The sequence below is a fragment of the Cervus canadensis genome, chromosome 18, assembly GCF_019320065.1.
Source record: "Cervus canadensis isolate Bull #8, Minnesota chromosome 18, ASM1932006v1, whole genome shotgun sequence".
Classification (NCBI taxonomy): Eukaryota; Metazoa; Chordata; class Mammalia; order Artiodactyla; family Cervidae; genus Cervus; species Cervus canadensis.
Window position 1 is genome coordinate 35,401,794 of NC_057403.1, and position 19,210 is coordinate 35,421,003.

The 19,210-nt window shown below is 37.8% G+C and overlaps 1 long non-coding RNA gene across 1 annotated transcript in view; it reads right to left on the bottom strand.

The window, feature by feature from the left end:
• LOC122421354 overlaps positions 1–19,210 on the bottom strand; it is a 310,048-nt gene that overhangs the window by 186,453 nt on the left and 104,385 nt on the right. The gene's annotated exons all lie outside the window — the stretch shown is intronic.

Below are 19,210 nucleotides of genomic sequence, written 5' to 3' on the forward strand. Positions count from 1 at the left end.
CTGCTCAACAGTTTGCATTTCACTGTATGATTAAATTACTGCATATACTAATTAGCACCACAGCTCCCAAAACATGACATTTTCAACTCCTCCAGGAGCTACCAACAAAATCCAAGTACTTTTTTACAGAAGCAAAAATCTACATTTGTTCTCTGTGGAACTTAATCCTTGATAAAGAGAAGAAAATTTAATTTTATGCTGTTTCAAATTACCCATTTTACAGATGAGAATTAGATTTTCTCCGTAGACCCTAATCTTACATTCTAAATCACAGCCCTTTAAAGTAAATGGAAATGCTTTCAGAAAGGAAGTAATCAACAAACCTCTATAATAGCTTGTTGTTTTTAACACAGCTCCCTTAAAACTTACAGATAAGGGATGTTTGTGAATACAATATAACAGTCGCTTTTCTTTTCAAATGCTCATAAAACATTTTTTAATTAATCCAATGGAAAGTTGTAAAGAAAATCATACAGTAATATTCTCTGCTCCAGGGAAATAAAGAAATTAATAACAAAACCAAAAACTAACTACCTAGAAATTTTAAAACACTCTTCTGAATAACTCAACACCTAAGAATAAAATCATAGACTATTTAGAAACTAATGATGGTTCCCATTAAAAAAAACCCAGAACTTCTTGGAGAAGTAACAGAGTCCAGATCAGGAGCAAGAGTTGTACAATGTAAGTTTGTACAATGTAAGTCTGATAACTTGTCCCAGAAAACAAGACTATAAGGGTCACGTGAAAAGGACCAAGGAACAGTACAGAGGACCTCCAATGGCCAAATATGGGACAGACTTTGTGAACACTGAACAAGTCAGGAATGCAATAGATTGAGACACAAACATTGAAATACATGCATTTTAGTAACACATTCAAAATGATTACTTCTAGAGATTTCTAAAACACCAACTTATTTTGAAAAAATGACAAATAAGAGACTCCAGAATGTATCCTGCCCTTCTCTATGAAATCTATCTCAGGGTAATCATTTAGTTGATATTAAGAATTTATAAAATTGAAACTCCCCACTTCATAACATCTAATGAAATATTGGATCTGGGCAGTGATCATGGATGACTGCTAACACCATTAGATAAGAGTAATGTGGAACATTATAATGGATGGATTAGGCTGAAAGCACCTGAGCCCACTGATAATATAACATGAAGAAAAACAATCAAACATTACAGCCTCTTGATATTATAGGAAGTATGCAGCACCAGTTATAAGAGAAGTGAAAGTGAAAGATGCTCATTCATGTCCAACTCTTTGTGACCCCATGGACTACACAGTCCATGGAATTCTCCAGGCCAGAATACTGGAGTGGGTAGCCTTTCCCTTCTCCAGGGGATCTTCCCAACCCAGGGCTCGAACCCAGGTCTCCCACGTAGCTGGCAGATTCTTTACCAGCTGAGCCACAAGGGAAGCCCAGCTATAGGAAATCTTCGTCAAAATTATTAAACTCAACCTGAATCTGATCAAGCCTTTAGTTAAAGGTGAACTAAAGTTAGATGAACATGTTAAACAACACCATGGTGATAAAACCAGCCAAATTAAGAAAGCCTTCCTCAGTGATCAACGCAAAAAAATAGAGGAAAACAACAGAATGGGAAAGACTAGAGATCTCTTCAAGAAAATTAGAGATACCAGGGAACATTTCATGCAAAGATGGGATCAATAAAGGACAGAAATGGTATGGACCTAACAGAAGCAGAAGATATTAAGAAGATGTGGCAAGAATACACAGAAGGACTGTACAAAAAAGATCTTCATGACCCAGATAATCACGATGGTGTGATCACTCACACTCACCTAGAGCCAGACATCCTGGAATGTGAAGTCAAGTGGGCCTTAGGAAGCATCACTACGAACAAAGCTAGTGGAGGTGATGGAATTCCAGTTGAGCTACTTCAAATCCTAAAAGATGACCCTGTTAAAGTGCTGCACTCAGTATGCCAGCAAATTTGGAAAACTCAGCAGTAGCCACAGGACTGAAAAAGGTCAGTTTTCATTCCAATCCCAAAGAAAGGCAATGCCAAAGAATGCTCAAACTACCGCACAATTGCACTCATCTCACACGCTAGTAAAGTAATGCTCAAAATTCTCCAAGCCAGGCTTCAGCAATATGTGAACCGTGAACTTCCAGATGTTCAAGCTGGATTTAGAAAAGGCAGAGGAACCAGAGGTCAAATTGCCCACATCCGCTGAATCATCAAAAAAGCAAGAGAGTTCCAGAAAAACATCTATTTCTGCTTTATTGACTATGCCAAAGCCTTTGACTGTGTGGATCACAACAAACTGTGGAAAATTCTGAAAGAGATAGGAATACCAGACCACCTGACCGACCTCTTGAGAAATCTGTATGCAGGTCAGGAAGCAACAGTTAGAACTGGACATGGAACAACAGACTGGTTCCAAATAGGAAAAGGAGTACGTCAAGGCAGTATATTGTCACCCTGCTTATTTAACATATATGCAGAGTACATCATGAGAAACGCCGGGCTGGAAGAAGCACAAGCTGGAATCAAGATTGCTGGGAGAAATATCAATAACCTCAGATATGCAGATGACACACCCTTAGGGCAGAAAGTGAAGAAGAACTAAAGAGCCTCTTGATGAAAGTGAAAGCGGAGAGTGAAAAAGTTGGCTTAAAGTTCAACATTCAGAAAACTAAGATCATGGCATCTGATCCCATCACTTCATGGGAAAGATGGGGAAACAGTAGAAACAGTGGCTGACTCTATTTTTTTGGGCTCCAAAATCACTGCAGATGGTGACTGCAGCCATGAAATTAAAAGATGCTTACTCCTTGGAAGGAAAGTTATGACCAACCTAGATAGCATAATAAAAAGCAGAGACATTACTTTGTCAACAAAGGTCCGTCTAGCCAAGGCTATGGTTTTTCCAGTGGTCATGTATGGATGTGATAGTCGGACTATAAAGAAAGCTGAGCACCAAAGAATTGATGCTTTTGAACTGTGGTGTTGGAGAAGACTCTTGAGAGTCCCTTGGACTGCAAGGAGATCCAACCAGTCCATTCTAAAGGAGATCAGTCCTGGGTGTTCATTGGAAGTTGAAGCTGAAACTCCAATAGTTTGGCCACCTGATGCAAAGAGCTGACTCATTTGAAAAGACCCTGATGCTGGGAAAGATTGAAGGTAAGAGGAGAAGGGGACGACAGAGGATGAGATGGCTGAATGGCGTCAACGACTCGATGGACATGGGTTTGAGTAAACTCCGGGAGTTGGTGATGGACAGGGAGGCCTGGCGTGCTGTGGTTCATGGTGTCGCAAAGAGTCGGACATGACTGAGCAACTGAACTGACCGACTGACTGAAAAAAGATATTCATGGATAAGTGGGGGAAATTTAAATACTGATTGGCTATTAAATGGTACAGGGAATTTTAGTTACTTTCTCCATTTGTAGATGTTTAAGAGTTCAAGTCTGTTAGAGATGCAAATAAAAGTACTTAAAGATGTTTTAAAAATATGTCTGACTTTGCTTTAAAGTAAACCAGAAGGTTGGGAGAGCATGGTATGGATACACAAGAATGGACACATTTGTTGAAATTAGTGGTATAAAATTGAGACTTCATTATTTTACTTCATTATCCAAATTTTTCACAATAAAGTTTTTTAAAAGATATAAATGACCATGAGAATACCACATATCAAAATGTGAACATGAAAAGTGACATCAGCATCATAGCCAAGACATTCACTGTTCTGTCCCCCTTGACACCATCACCCCCTGCCAAAAATAATAATTCAGCATTTATACACCAACAAAAGTGCCTGTGGGAGATCTGAAATCCAGCACTATATGTCAACAGACCTAGGAGAGTCTCACCCATCCAGCATTAGGTGATAGACATATAGGCAGATCTCAGTTCTGGCTGTGGACCTGCAGTGGCCCATGAACTGGCTCCAGCCACTCTGGCCTATTATAGTCTGTGAGTACCTGGAAAACACTCTCTTAGACAAATACACACAAACAAGAAAATCTTTTTGGAAGGCCAGGTCTCTAAAGAGATTCTAGTATCCCACTGGAGGGAAAAAAAAACGAATTTGGATGCTTTGGAAAGGGTAAGAGCAGTTTGACTTAACCTGCAGTATCCCTCTCCCAAGACAATATAGCTTACACCCAAGAGAGTTTTTCCACCCATGACTGCTCTCACCAGAGAAAGTGAAAGCGCATTAAGTGAACACCCAGCTTCTCCAACTCTTAAGTACTCTTAAAAACTCAACCATAAGAAAAAAATGACCTGATTTTTAAAATGTGCCAAAGATTTTAACTGACACCTCAAAGAAGATGAGGATATACAGATGGCAAACAAGCATATGAAAATATGTTCCACACCCTATATCATCAGGTAAATGCAAATGAAAAAATAAGATAACACTACATACCTCTTAGAATGACCAAAACCCTGCATAAGAAAAAGCCCAAATGCTGGCAATGATGTGAAGCCATACTGTGAGCTGCCCCCATAGACAGATTCCTGTGGCAAAGAACTAAGGGAAGCCTCCAACAGACAGGTAACTAAGGCTTTAGTCCAACAGCCACATGAGTGATCTGGAAGCATATTCTTCCCGGGTGAGCCTTCATCTGATACCACAGCCCCAGCCAGCAATCTAATTGCAGCCTCAAAAGAGACCTGGAAGCAGAGGATTCAGCTAAGCCACACCCAGATTCTTGACCCATAGAATCTTTGAAATTATGTTTGTTTTTTCCAGTTGCTACATTTGGGGGAGGGGGATGGTGGGAATTTTATACAAAGCAAGAGATAACTAATACAACCCTATTTTTATATATACAAAAAGTTAAACTATGTTATAGATACATATGGAGAGGGTTGGGAACTACAGGGATAGCTGTGTGGAAGGAGAACAATCCAACTGCTATTGGACTTTCCTCACTACAGAATTAGAAGAGAAGAAAAATTGTACTTTTTATTTCCATAATGTTTGAATTTATTACAATAAGCCCATACAATGTTCATACTCTAAATATAATTCTTCTTGGAATTTTTCTGCATAATTATCCTTGTATCATGTCCTTGACTGGTAATGGTGAGGAAATACTGAGTTGTTTAGTCAAATGTGGTGATGGAATTTTTTCTTTTAACCAACCCACTCAAATGCTTCCTCTCTTATACGTGGTATATTCTTTCAAAGACAGAGATGCCACCAAAAAAATGAAGCAAAACTAATTGTTATTTATAGGAACTTAACCTCTGGTTTTGTCAGATTAAGAACTTAACTTTTATAAAATGTAAGTTGTAGGTTCTAGCACCATGAACTCTAATAACTCAAAACCTCAAATAACCAGGATAACTTTTTCTATATTCTGAACAACTTTAGTCTTCCCTTCTCAGAAAAGGACATCATTTCAACCAAGAAACCTGAGGTCATATATCATTCCTTTCTTTCCTTCACCAACCACATTTAGTCAACCATGTATGTCTTGAATCTGATCATTTTTCTCTATTTTCACTGCTACTGTCCCAATCCACCCACTATCAATGCTCTCCTAGACCACTGCCATACTTCTTTTACTAGTCTCTCTGCTTCCACATTTTCTTGTATATAAATCATTCTTTACACAGGTCAGCATTGATTTCCTTTCTTTACTTTTTATTTCAAAATTATTTCAGATTTACAGAAAAGTTGTGACATTACTACAAGAATAGCACAAAGAAGCTCTATGTAATTTTCCCCCAAATTCCCAAGTTAACATTAACCACATTTATGTATCATTCTCTCTCTCCACACACATTTTTTTTTTTTTCTGAAGCATTTTAGATATCCCGTTATCAAGGCTGTTGCCCCAGAATTAAACCTCTGGCTCTCCCTCAAGTGGAAACCAATTGCTCTTATCTAAATTTCAGGAGGAAGCTGCAAAAAGACAATAACTAGTTAGAACCAGCCAGGCCCAAGATGGTCAACATTTGACTTCCAGTAGACCTTGAACCTCATTAAACAGTCATTGTATTACATTAGCTAAATGACACACCCACCAGCACTGAGACAGCAGACAGTTGCCATGACAACTGAAGAAACCCATACAAGGACTGAAAAGGAATGTTGCCTTGGTTGCAGGTCCAAACCACACCCCTGTTCTCAGATAAGTCATGGACATTCCTCTCAGTTCAGATCAGTCTAGTCGCTCAGTTGTGTCCGCCTCTTTCCAACCCCATGGACTGCAGCACACCAGGCCTCCCTATCCAGTGCCAACTCCCAGAGTCAACTCAAACTCACGTCCATCGAGTTGGTGATGCCATCCAACCATCTCATCCTCTGCTTTCCCCTTCTCCTCCTGCCTTCAATCTTTTCCAGCATCAGGGTCTTTTCAAATGAGTCAGTTCTTTGCATCAGATGGCCAAAGTATTGGAGTTTAAGCTTCAGCAACAGTCCCTACAATGAATACTCAGGACTGATTTCCTTTAGGATGGACTGGTTGGATCTCCTTGCAGTCCAAGGGACTCTCAAGAGTCTTCTCCAACACCATAGTTCAAAAGCATCAATTCTTTGGCACTCACCTTTCTATAAAGGTGATGGATAAAGTCATATCCATACACGACTACTGGAAAAACCATAGCACTGACTAGATGGACATTTGTTGGCAAAGTAATGTCTCTGCTTTTTAATATGCTGTCTAGGTTGGTCATAACTTTTCTGCCAAGGAGCAAGCGTCCTTTAATTTCATGGCTGCAGTCACCATCTGCAGTGATTTTGGAGCCCAAAAAAATAAAGTCTCTGTTTCCATTGTTTCCCCATCTATTTGCCATGAAGTGACAGGACCAGATGCCATAATCTTAGTTTTCTAAATGCTGAGTTTTAAGCCAACTTTTTCACTCTCCTCTTTCACTTTCGTCAAGAGGCTGTTTAATTTTTCACTTTCTGCCATAAGGGTGGTATCATCTGCATATCTGAGGTTATTGATATTTCTCCCAGCAATCTTGATTCCAGTGTGCTTCATCCAGCCCAGCATTTCTCATGATGTACTCTGCATATAAGTTAAATAAGTAGGGTGACAATATACCACCTTGACATACTCCTTTCCCAATTTGGAACCAATCTGTTGTTCCATGTCCAGTTCTAACTGTTGCTTCCAATTCCCACCTCGACCCGCTTTTATATGTGGTGACATATACATGGTGTCAGTTTGAGAAGTTAACTTGAGAACTATTCAGTAAGTTCCCACTTCTCCATTCTTTGGCCATTGAATAAAGCTTGCACTGTTTCAGTCTCAGCATTCGTTTTGTTACTGGTATCACAGTAACAAAGTGATCACAGTAAGCAGAAAAAGAATTTCCCCAGCAGAAACAAGGGGTCTCAGCCCAGTCTAGGACCCCAGCATGGGTCCAGGTGACAATTCAGTAACAATTCCACCTTTTTACCCCTCAATACCTTCAGCTGTATTTCCTCAAAGCAATAACTTTCTCTTGGATGAAGAATACACTTATCACAATTAACATTTAATAATAAAAGATGTAAAAAGTCAATTATATCTCCCTCATCATATTGATAAGCAAAGCCTTTTATGTTGTGATGTCTTGATAGTTACGGCATGAGTGCTAAAGATCGCTTTTAATTAAACAATAAAGAATATAATATCATTTCTGGTATCATTATAAAAAAAGTATACTTTTCAAAAATCAGGAAATTAACATGGATAATTTTATTATCTACAGACCTTACTCAAATTTCACAATTGTCCCAATAATAAAGTGATCTTTTAAAAAGTAAATAAAACTATGTCACCCTCTTGCTATAAATACTCCAATGGCTGTCTATTGTATTGTAATAATAACTAAATTATTTACTTTGATGAATAAGGCCCTGCATGTTCAGACTCCTGCCTATGTCTCCACCATCATCATCATCACCATCTCCTAACGCATGCCCCATTCATTCACTTTAATTAAGCCTCACAGATCTTTATGTTCTTTCGGTACCTAATCTCATTTCTTCCCCAGAGCCTTTGTACTACCTTCAACAATCTGGAATGGTCTTCCCCACATATCCTCAATGGTGATTCATCACTCAGGCCAAGTGTTCCTTTCTCCTTGACTCTACGTTATGCTAATTTTATGCTTTATATATTGCTTTCTCCTTGTATGATTTTTAGGAAGGGAGGTAGGAACTTAAAATTCTAGGCTGTTACCATGTCCCTACAAGAACTCTAAAGATGGAATTCTTTGTATTTTTATGTCTACTATTTTGTTGCATTCAATTTATTTTTAAGTTGTTAATCAGTTTATGGTACATATAGGATATTCAAATTAAATAAAACTCTTCTTGAATCTAATAAAGAGCAATGTATACTACTATCTTCCTGTTCTTGAATATTTACCACAAAGTTGGTGACATTAAAGCACCAATGAATTCTCTCTCAAGATAATAATAATGTAAAGAATAAGGATTCAAATGCAAGCTTATCGATAAGTAATTCAGTGATATTTTGATATGATTCTAATGATACAAATTACTTTGTTTCAATATAATCAATGTTAACATGTAAGTCATTTATATAAGAAGTGTTCTACACATCGCTCAGAACTGCACCAGCTGCTCAGAATCATCAAAACAGTACCAGAGGACATCATGTGAATTACAAAAATGACAAGATAGGAAATGGAAGATGATTATTACTATTATTTGGGGCTTTATGTCATTTCTCTGTAGTGCCATCCTGTATTGCCCCTACTTCAGGTAGCAATCTCTCTCCTTCCCACCCTCAATGACAAGGATTACATGTTTGAATAAAATGTCAGCATCCCACATTATGCAAAGTAATGGGATCCATCGTCTAAATATCATTACAACTAAGGACTGTCATGTTCAAATTTTCGCTCACTATTCATAGCTGAGAGAAACAACATCTTTAAAAGACTTTGAGTTTTCAGCTAAAACCCTCTTGATTCAAGGTGACAGAGTATGTTCTTAAGAGTTGTTACCAACCTCAGAGAATCGTGAAGCTAGAGAAAGGCTGTGAGAGGGAACAAAAGAAGATTAACGCCTCCGCATGTCGATGCAGCATAACTCAGACAGGGTTGCCGGTGACCCAGAACTAAGAAAGCTGCTGCAACCGCTGCCAGTTGGGAAGAAAATTGAAATAAGGTGCGAGTGAGGAAACCTTTATCAACAATTAAAAACAAAGAGCTTATTTCATCTTTTTTGAAAGCTACTGACATTTGTGGCTAAGAACAGAGGATTCTGAATACCATCAAGGTCATAACTGCAAAAAGTGAGTTGGTTGGCGATATAAAAAAGCACAAAGAACAAAGGGATAAAAGTAAACAAAAATACTGTTGAAATCCAAAACAGAGGGAACTGGGAACAGGATTTCACATTTGGCCTTGGCATGAGCCCCGGGGGATGGAGAAACTGATTACCAAAGCTCTGGGGTTGTGTGCTGTGTTGTTTGCTGCTGCTGCCTGAAGATTTTGGCTAGTTGAAGTCAGTACTACTCTCTTTATGTTATTAATATATTCTAAACCAGTGACCTCTAAATCCTAATTTACCAGGATATGGGAAAAAAGATACTCAAATTTTTATATTTAATTTTCCTCTCTCTTTTAAACAATCTGTCTTATAGATCTTATAAAATGTATGTTCTATATTAGAACAATAGTACACATAAGTTACTAACGATATTAACAAGCCTATAGTGAAGATAGATAATCAAAAATTGTTTACTGAGAAGGAATATGTGATCAAAAATACAGACTCTGCTTCAGTAGGTCGAGGGTGGGGTCCAGATGACTTGGTGGTCATTTTTAGTATATATTAATTTTAATCCTTACAACAACTGTACCATTAGGTTGTACAATACTTCAAGTCTGGTATTGTAACTATTTCCACTGTACAGATAAGAAAACTGAGGCATAGAAAGGTTAGGTCATGCCCCAAGTTCAGGTAACTAGTGAGGAAGGGAAACAGAATTCAAATCCAGGAAGTCGCACCAAAGCCAGGGCTCTTCAGCACTATACAACACAGTCTCAAGAAGTTAGGGAACTCTGACTGTCCCAAAATAGTTAAGTAATAAATTGGAGAATTGAAAATCCCAGGTAGAAGACATGAGTGGGCGTCCAACTCAAGGGACGTTCCCCCAGACTGGATAACACCCTAACCCAAGTTTTTCTCACTCATGAGTACCAAAGTACACTCCCAAACAATCCCTCACATGTTAGTCACAGTTGATTGGTTTTGTGAGATGGGACAATTCTAGAAAGACAAAGATAGGAAACAAGACACAAATACTGCTTCAATAAAATATCACCCAACCAGAGCAGCTCACTGTCATTTTTTTTCTAACAGAAGGCTTTCACCACATGGAACTAATTATCGCCATCTGCCGTCCCTTACTTCTACTTCCTCTCTAACAGCTCATTCTTCACAAACTCAGTAGCTTCCCCCCTTTACATTTGTAAATGCTGTTGACTGTGGATAAAATCCATGTTTACTTTCTATTCAAAGCCTCATAGGAAAGCTTGCTTTAATCATCCACAGATGTTTCATTCAGTTCTGCTTAGCTTGGCACAGAACTTCAGAGGGAAATAAAAGAAAAATCTTTATTTTATATTTCAATTGTAGATTGTTACAGACTAAATAAAACGCCAAATTGTTATTGGAAACAACACAGCCACTGTAATAACGATACTCGACATCTCAGTTTTACAATTATAATTTTTTCTGGCATTTGTTGAACTCAAGATGGTTTCCATATTTTACAAAGGGCTTTTTTCCCGTTCTCTGAATGAACCTGCATTGAAGCCATAGAACTTTGTAACTTATTTTTAATACAGTCTTACACATTTCAGAAATACTGGAATTACTGCATGATATATAGTGACTAGGCTTTTAAATAATACTTTCCTCCTCTGGTATCATGTCTTGATACATGTTATCCTTTTGAATTCCTTTTAAAACACCCATTAAAAAAAAAAAAAACACCCATTAACCCCAAATCCATTCCATATACATCTAATTCCTCTATGTATCCATTCTTCCTGGTTTTCCTCTTTTATTTAACTAAAGAACAATTGATTATATATAAACATTCACTATGAATTACATTTGCATGTGTGCATGCTCAGTCATATCTGACTCTTTGCAATCCAATGAACTGTAGCCTGCCAGGCTCCTCTGTCCATGGGATTTCCCAGGCAAGAATACTGGAGTGGGTTGTTATTTCCTACTCTAGGGTATCTTCCTGACCAGGGATCAAACCCATGTCTCCTGCATTTCCTGCATTGGGAGGCAGATTGTTTACCACTGTGCCACTCAGGAAGACCCATGAATTACATTTACACTTCAGTTATTAAATATAAGGGGGTGAAAGCAGCTTTTCTGGTGCAAAGTGTGTTTCTATGAATTTGTGGTAGGTTCTCTACTGATCTCTAGCAATTTCGACATGAGTGCTTAGTAGGTACACAGTTTCTTTATAATCCCACTCCTCCAACCAACCCAAAGGTCACCAGGATTGATTAATATCCTGAAATTTTCTAATGAGGTCCTTACTCAAAGGTCACCAGGACTGATTAATATCCTGAAATTTTCTAATGAGGTCCTTTCTCATTTTTTTCATATGCCCAGAATCAAGCTACATTCCCCCAGACCTAAGTCCAAAACTTATCAAACATTTATCTCTCCTAAGTCCAGCCAATTGCATTGCTCCTTGAGAAGCATTTCATTTAAATTATATTCACTTGGCAGAGTTCATTTTTACCTTTTTTCTCATTTCAATGTGTTAAAATATCATTAATATTAACTTGAGTTGTTTTTATCTTTGATTCAGTACAAATGGGTCTAGATGAATTCTCTCAAACACTAAAAAGAGCCTCTGTACAGTTCTTTAGTATCTCCTCAGTGATGACCCCCAAATGAGACCAACTGGCTTGACTGGAGAGCACATTATAGCTTCTTGTAGTTGTTCCAAAACACATGCCAAAACTCTGGTTTGATAGTGCTTATTTTGCTTTATCAGAATTCTATCCTATTGTTCTTCCACATGTGTTTGTTCAGAATTCAGGGGTTAAAGAAGCTGTGCGTTACTGGAGTGAGGAATGAATATATAAGGGAGGATGATTGAGATTTGGGTCTAAGAGAAGCCACCAAATCAAATAAAATGCTTTAAGTCAAATTAGGAAACAGTTTTCTTTACATCACCATATTTTCCTATGTAAAAGTGACAACTCTTCAAAGAAGAGTTTTAACTATGTTGATAGTGAGAAAGAATATTTACTTTCTCAAATTATCTAACCCATAAGCTATATACATATATGACCCAATACAGACAATGAACAAATCTAGTAAAGACTTGACTGTACTTTTTGATGTCAAGGTGTAACTAAGATTCTCTGCCCTTAATTAAAGCTAACAGTTAGGGATAACTTAAGGGTTTTTAAAATTATTACTGCACAAGTCATTCATTTCATTTAGTCATCTTTTGCTATCCAGTCACTGTAATCAAGACAACTGGATTCCTATGAGACAAAGACAACAAATTATGATCTACCCAACAAAGCTTGAATTTAAAAACTCAAGAGTTTTTTTCTGCCACCATTTACATAGTAATTACATCAAAATATTGTCCTCTGGACATGTATCCCCTTCAAAGAAACAAGAGAAATTAAGTACTTTAGTCTAATTTCTCCATGCATATATAATACTGGACTGGGGTGACAAAGCACATAAGCACATATACTATTGGAAGATCCTTTTTTTTTTTTGGAAGATCCTTTTATGAACATAAAATACACACCAGTTGCTCTGAAAATAGGAGTGAAAATAGATTGGTCAAATTTCTACAGAGATTGTGAACAAACTGAAAAGCAGAGGAAGTAAAATAAAAATAATTTAAATCTGTAGGAAGAAAGGCACTATATTTTATACCATAGCTAAAAGTTAAAATATTTTTTTAAAATTCAAATTTAAGGTTTTAAATATCTCAAACATAAACATGTGATACCTTGTGGGTGGATCACTACCCAAAAGTCAAAATGGTTATTAGCTTCTTCATCTGTAAAATAGTATATCATATTTCCTCAAATTTAAGATGTCATTAATCATAAAACATACTATTTACCAAGAAAAAAATCATGCCACTTAGGTTATCATGATAGTCCCTCAGTGGTAAAATACATCCCCATTTTGGAGACATTAAAGTGTGAAAAACCATGTGCATCTTACATTTGGAGAAATACAATGAAGTCTTTTTCATATATTCACATAGAAAAAAAAAAGCTCTAGTTCTGAAACACAATACAATGTTATTTTGGAGGGATATATGAATAGAATATATAATAAATGCTTTAAAGAAAGAAAGACATTTCACAGATAGCTTGGTAAGTTACCTTGTCTATACAGCTTCAAAAATCTGTTTGAACTTTTCAATATCTTTTTCCACTGTGGCCTTACATACCTATTTACATTAATATTAGTGCTGATATAAAAGTATTTATAATTTAAATTTTAAAACTTTAGGGAAAAAAATGGAAAAAAGGGATCCTGATAAAGATCAGACCTGATTTTGATCTGTAACATAGGCACTGTAAAAATAAATAACACTTTAAAAGTTTCTTTAGTGCGCTTGCGCGAGCCCGGGAGCCCGCCGCCCGCGCATGCGTCCTTGGGCGGCGGGAGTTTTCTAAGGGGCGGCTTTGGCGCCGCCGGAAGGCAGTGAAGTGGTCCCAGAGTTGGAAGGAGCAACGGCCTTGGTGCAGCGCGTCCAGGGGTAACCCGGCGTCGCGGAGAGAGTGACCTGCGGCCTTGTGTTTCGGAGACGGAGGCTCTAGGTTGGACAGGCGTCTTTCTGAGGTGAGGAAGTCGCAGGCCCGTTCCCGGACGAGGCCTTCCTCAACCCCGCACCAGCCTCTTTGGGGTCGGACACCGCGGCTCAGCCCACACCCCGCTTGCCCGTCGTCACCCCCGACACCGGGGTTCTCCACTCAGGATGACTTCTAGACCGGAGATGTGCTAGAAGAGGAACCAGTGGCATCTAAGACTCATGATCGTCAACTGGAATCAGATCCCAACCCTGTGGACGTGTGTAATAAATCGTCCGCCTCCCTGGAGATGACTGAACGTGTTTCAAAGAAACGAATTCACCGTGGCTGTAGCCCCCAAAAAGGGGACAGTGGTGATCTCAGCCACCAGGAAGGACTTGAATCCAGGTCCCTTCATTTGTCCCCACAAGAGCAGTCTGCCTGTCATCAAGATAGGAGGCAGTCCTGGCGGCGAGCAAGTATGAAAGAAACGAACCGGCGGAAGTCACTGCCTCCCTTTCATCAGGGCATCACAGGTGGGGTGCTATGTACATAAAACTGGAGCTCCAGCTCAGATAAGAGGCAGTGAGGTATGGCAGAAAGTTAAGCTTGACTTGGCTACTTACTACTAGCTATGTGACTGAACAGATGACTTCACCTCTCTGAGCTTCAGTTTCCTCATCTATAGGAGTATTCTCAGATTATAAGTACTAATGTCAAACACCTAGTAAGTATTCAGTATCAATGCTGTTTATATCATGTTATTAGCTACCCATTGTAATCTATAGCATGGACAGGAAATCTGATTTACAATTGTTCAGCTCTCACCTGTGCTAAGTGAATGTTCAGCATTCACATTGGCTAGAAGTAAAGATTTCCTCTGGCTTTCTTCCTCATATCCTAAAGTAGAATAGAAGGTGGATGGGCTGCTACCTGATTTTAGGTTTTATAACTGAAACTATCTCAGGCGGAGGAACCCATAAAAATATTTAGGGTAAAAACCTAGTTTTGAGACATGGTGTATTTGAATGTGATTTTGTGTGAATTTATAATAATAGCATCTCAGGAAGCACTGAAGTACAAGATTTAATGTGGAAAGTAGCACATTTCAGGAAGAGCTTACTAGCTGTGTGACCTTGGACAGCTTACTTAGCCTCTTTTGCTTTATGGTCCTCGTCAGTAAATGGGGCGAAATAATACCTATTTTACAAGACTGAGAATTAAATGAGTTGATACATAACACAGCACTTGGCACATAATAAATATAGCGCGTGTTAAGTTACCGTAATTAAAGATATTACTTCACTTCCTGAAGTTCTGATGTTTAGAAGGAAATCTATCTAAAAACAGCCATGTAGCATATCAGAAAGTTGCTACCATGGTAATGCTTGTATACTTCCTCCATAGACGTGCCAAGAAATTTCAGTTTCCTAAGGTTACCCTTATTACGTTCATCTGTGTTCCAGAGCATGTGGACCTAAAATTCTGTGTAATAAAAAATTACTGACATATAAAAAAAAAAATTTCTTTAAACTTTCTCTTTTTCTCTTGTTTTGTTCTTTACTTCTATATGGTCCCTTCCCACACACATAGGTGCTTTTATACTTGCTGCTTCAGCTCCCTTCAACCCCTACCTTGCTCACCCAGCTTCTAGAGCCTTTCCCAACTTGCTGTAGAAGACCTGCAGCTTCAATCCTCCCATTCCATTACTCTGAAGAAGGAAGATGGAGGAGAGAGGGGCATTGACTAAAACTCAAAGGTGAAAGGACTTGGGATTCAGAAACGGCTTCAGGAAGTTGAAGGTTAACACTATTAATATCATTTCAACTATTTCAACTATCTGACTATTGCAAAGGAGAAAAGGATGGTGATGTCTCCTCTGAGCATTTTGGTGCTGTCTAGCAACCCTCGAATTCTGTCTTAGTGTGATAATACTCACACAGAGAGATTAAAGGAGGGACAACACACCCAGCTGCCCACAGCAACCATGCAAAGGTGCACTGCTTATGAGGAAGGGACCGAAGCAGAAGTGAAGCAGGAGAGCTTCCAGGATTCTGGACTGAAGCCAAGCAGAGATCAGCTTCTGCTAGGTGAGAGACAAATTCTTTCTTACCTAAGACCAACCACATACTCAAGGCAGAGTTTGGCTGCCGTGGGAAGAGAGGAAGGAATGCTGAGAAAACCTTAACCCCCAAAGCCGAGACACACAGCAGCTTCTTAAGACTGAGGCTGGACCAACACGACAGAGAACTCCCTGTGCCTACCAAGAGCCCAATACCAATTCACGAAACAAAAAGTGACACCCCTCTGTAGCTCAGGTAGACAGGGTAGAATGGGAACATTGAGGAAAAACCTTTGGGCACTCCTAAGCCCCACGCTAAGCACAAGGTGTTTAACCAGCCACCAGTGGGGTAATCCAAAGCCAGTGAAGAACTAAAGTTAACCATAAAAACAAGAAAGCCCAATCGGGCACAACTTCTGAATAGATCCAGGCAACCTCCACACTACTGGCATGAAAGAAGAGAAGGCATGTCTATCACCAGGCAAAAATTCTATTTAACTCAGTCTCTTCAATTCTTCTACACAGTGTCCAGAATTCAATAAAAAGTAAAAGACATTGAAAAATAATAAGGCAAGTCACTGTTAAATAACCAACTAACAAGAGTAAACACAGAGATGACTTAGATATTGGAACTATCAGTCAGGGACTTTAAGATAAATATGATTAGAATATTAAAGGATCTAGAGGAAAAGATGAACATATATGAACAAACAGGAAATGTCAGCAAAGATGCAAACTACAAGAAAGGCTCAAATGGAATTGCCATAAGTAAGAAGAAAAAAAAAATAGTATTAGAAATGAAGAATTCCTTTGATGGAGTCATTAGCAGACAGGACAGAATGAATCTAAATATGGATTAATAAAAAGTGTCCAAACTAAAACATAAACACACATGCAAAGAAGGAAAATAAGAAGTTAAAAAATGGAAAAAACAGAGCTATAGGATAATATCAAATGGCCTAACAGATATGGAACTGAAGTCAGAATGAAGAGATAGAAAGAAATGTTTGAAGAGAAAATTTTCCGAAATTAATGAAAACCAACAAATCCCAGAAAACCTCAACCGGGATTTGTTTTAAAAAAGGAAAAACAGGCTACCAAAAAAAAAGACACAACATAGTCACACTGCTAAAAAAAAATATTGAAGACAGATGGAGAAAAAGAAACATTACATTTAGAAGAAGAAAGCTGAGTGAAAATCTGGAGTACCATCACTTACATAATTTAATATCATCAAAATAAGCTATGACACGCATCTTGGCATCTAACAGAGTGTGTTTGATGTTTCCACAGAATTTTCTCTGATCTGAGCATAGAAGTTAAGGAAGGAGGCCTAACTCCTACCCTTCTATTAATATTTACCTTTATCCCTTTGCAAAGTACTGGACAAAGCATGGGTATTCATTAAGTGCTTGATATTCAGTAAGACTTCAGAGCAAACTTGCTTTCATAGTTTTTTGCATGGTATCACTGAACTTTTCTTATAAGACATAGTCTTAAAACATAAAAGTATTTTTAAATTAAGTTTATGAAACTTTTTAATCTCATATTCTCTACTTTTTATTTTTCTGAATAAAGGACGAGATAAACATTTGTGAAGTGGCTCTACATTTACCTAAATGAGGTCGTGGATCCTCTTCACTTTTGATATCTCCTTTGTCAAATACCTGAATTGAAATACTGAATTTTAATATTTCTAACACCTAATTTTAGATAATACAGTCACCAATGAATTGTCTTCATACCCACAATTTCCTATGTGCACTTTATTTTTCCTCTACAGATTACTGATTCTTCAAAACAACATCTGTAATGTCTGTTTTATATTCTGTACTAACAGATACATAACAAATTGCTTGGTTACAAAGGTTAATATGATCATAATATCTAGGAAAGTCCCGCTCTGCCCTGTTTCTTTTAGGTCCCAGGACCAAGAAGGTTGACCCACAAGTAAGCAGATATGGAGTCCTCGGTTGAGCTTCACCCATCTTCACCCCTGCTTGTACCCTGCTGGCCCCAGTTTTACCTTTCTGGCCTCACGTCTGCCCCATCCCATGGTCAGATCTGCTGATCTGCTTCTTTACCTGATTCCTCTACCATCACTTTATTCCCTAGTCCATGGCCTATGTTCTTCCAAACACTGCATTTGTTCAAACAGACTTTTTAGAACCTTCCTTATAAGCTACATACCAGGTACTAATTCCAGCCCCAGGAGTCAGATTCTATACAAACAGTCATCTTAAAAGTTCTGAAAACAAATCTTATATAAAGCCCAAGTAAGAAGATGGTAATACCACATATATAAGTCATTTTTTACTAGGATTATATTCAAGGAAAATCAGAAAATTTTTTTAAAAATCATTAAATCAAATAATTAAATTCCAAAATTAATAGTTTAGCAGAATGTTTAAATAGACGGAATAGTCAGCCTGCCAACTTTTCAGAAAGAGGTCACAAAGTGAACCTCAGGCATTTCACTCTTCTGTGAATGAGTTTATCAGTTCTTTTTCTGAAAGTAGGTATTGACAGACGTGGACATGAAACAACATAAAAAGAAGAGTCTGGAACCAAATAGAGAACAATCTTTAGCTACTTCACAGTTCTACCTGACACCAGTCCTATTTAAAAGGAGATAGTGTGTTCCTCTATTCATCTGAATAAAAGTGTTCAAATCATTTGGAAAGCACAGTTTCTACTATTTACAATTTAGATATGTTGGACTGAAATTTAAAATTAATCCTTTCTGCTGCCATATTCCATGAGCTAAAAAATAATTTGTGTAATATCTCAGTGTAAAATAACGTCACCTCGAGGTCTGTTTAATTTTGCTTTTTTGAGTAATGTGTTCAAACATTCCTATTAATGAAGAACTTTAAATAAGCTTAACTGAAAGATTTTTAATAAGATTTGGGGGATGAAATCACCAAGTTACCTGTTTTTCCTCTAGTCTCTCTTAAGACTTCTCAATTTTATACTTTTTACATGAATTATCTTTCTATTCTGCCATGAATCAGATGGACAGTATAACTTTTTGATGCCATCAATCTAACTTTCACAAGTGTTGGTATTCTTGAATGGGACGCAATTTTTTATGTATTGATGTTATTCATGTATTTGTAATGTATTTTGTTAACATATTCCTATATTTCTTCAACTGCTGATTTCAAAATTGGAATTCTCCATTCCCAGCATATTTAACCACAATTCCCAGCATATTTAGTCACTGTTAGTTTTAACTTTGAAACTGCCATTTTTGGTGGCCAAAATGGTTCAGTCTAACACTAAATTTGGAATTAAGGTAAAAGGTAAAACAAGTACTGTCAATTAGTAGTTTTACTTCTGCCTCTCACTGGAATGATTCTCAGAC